We start from the raw sequence: 1,831 nt of genomic DNA on the forward strand, positions 1-1,831 counted from the left end.
CGCCGCCCCCGGCGGAACCCGGGACGCTCCGCTGCGCCCGCCCGCCGCCGCTGGGACCGGGGAGGGGGTGTCCCCCAGGAGGGCTGTGGAGACAAACGGGGGTCTGCGAGCGGCAGGGCTGTGCCCGAAGCGCCAGCGGGTCTCGGGAGTGCCCACTGCACCGCCCCACTCTCGGGCAATTACACCTGTCCCGGGGGATCTGCTGCCAACAGCACCGCGGCTGCTTCCCAATCCCAGCCACAGCTCTGCTCCCCTGCGCGCTCTTGCTTCTGCAGGCTTCTGCTGCAGCTCCTCTGCCCTTAGGGAGGTTTGAGGATGCAGAGCAGCCCCAGGAAGCCCTGGCTCCCTGCGGTGCTAAATCCTCAGTACTGCAAGTGGCACAGCTGAAATCAGGTCACCAAATAGAAACACAAAATAAAACACACCTAGATCAAGCTACCAAGCCTGAAGATGCACACAGAGAGCAGAGGTTACTCTGGGGAAGCTGGGAAAACCTAGCTGCTGTTGGTTTCAAGGCCTGAAACCAGGATTTGTTGAGGAACCAAAAGTATTCGGGTGGCCTCTCCCCCAGAGTCAGCTCTGCACAGCAGAATAGATGGATTATCTTCATAATGGGGACAATGATCTACAAAAAGTCCTTCCTGACAAAAGCAGAGTGTGTGTGGCATGCAGAAGAGAATTTAGAGGGGTTGCTGCTGCGCCACTGATTCTGGTCTGGTGCCACTGGATGGTGTCTGGGGAGCGGCAGGGAGCAGCGCTGCCTGCCAGGGGCTGCGTCCAACAACAAGGCATCACTGGGCTGTGCGCAGGATTCATCGGAGCGCTTGCACAGCAAGGAGTAGAGAACACATGCTGACAGTTTTGTCAAGGTAACAAAATGGAAAAAGGCACTAACAAAACCCTCTCCACCAGACATGGGTCGTAAGGAAAGCAGCAAACTGTCAGTGGAGAAACCTGCAGTACCCTTACGTTAATTTCGTTCACTTAAACATAGCATTTATTTATAATAAAGTTGTTATGAGCATTTTCTTTAGATACAGGAGGATTCATTATTTACTGAGTGCTTTACATCATGTTATGAACTAACCCATTGATAAATTAGTGCTAAATTTTATTTGCAAAAGGCATCTTTGGCAGTGATTCAACATTGACTCACAACAATTCATAGTGCTGACTTGCCATTGTTTAGTATTTAGAGCCTCTCAGTCCTCCTGGATCCTGCTGCATGGGTAAAAGTCATATCAGGACTGCAAGTTTTCTCTCACACAGAGGTAAGGGGCAGCAGTTCCAAAACAGCCCCTAACCTTAGGAGCTCAAACTGAGACAAGATAGTCCCAAGCTCTGACCTGAGAAACGCTTACAGCCAGATCCAAGTATCTCACAGGCAACATACCAACCGAGAGCCACCACACCAGGATCTTCCATGACAAAAACTACAAAGCAATTGCTAACTACTCTAATAACATTCATCCTAAATGACACACAGCCTTAGAGCGTGGAAATGTCCAGAACAGGTGCAGAGGAGAAGAAATCTCTGTGCCCCAGTCTACTCAGCCCACCAGGTTATCCTGCTTTCTACCCTGTTCATCACTCTTGGGCACGGCTTTCATGGATTTGGCCCTGGTTTTTATTTGGTTTTGGTTTTGTTTTACATTGTTTTGCTACACTCTTCACGGCATCCAGCTTTCTGTACAAGAAATGCTACACTACTTCCTTTGTCTCCAGCGCAATGGTCCACTGAGCAGCTCTCATCACAGAGAAGAAATCTAAAGCCAGGCGGCCAGCTGCGGAAAAGTGATATGAAATCTCTCAGTATATCTGATAAACGGCA

This window comes from Columba livia, chromosome 9 (genome assembly GCF_036013475.1).
Source record: "Columba livia isolate bColLiv1 breed racing homer chromosome 9, bColLiv1.pat.W.v2, whole genome shotgun sequence".
Classification (NCBI taxonomy): domain Eukaryota; kingdom Metazoa; phylum Chordata; class Aves; order Columbiformes; family Columbidae; genus Columba; species Columba livia.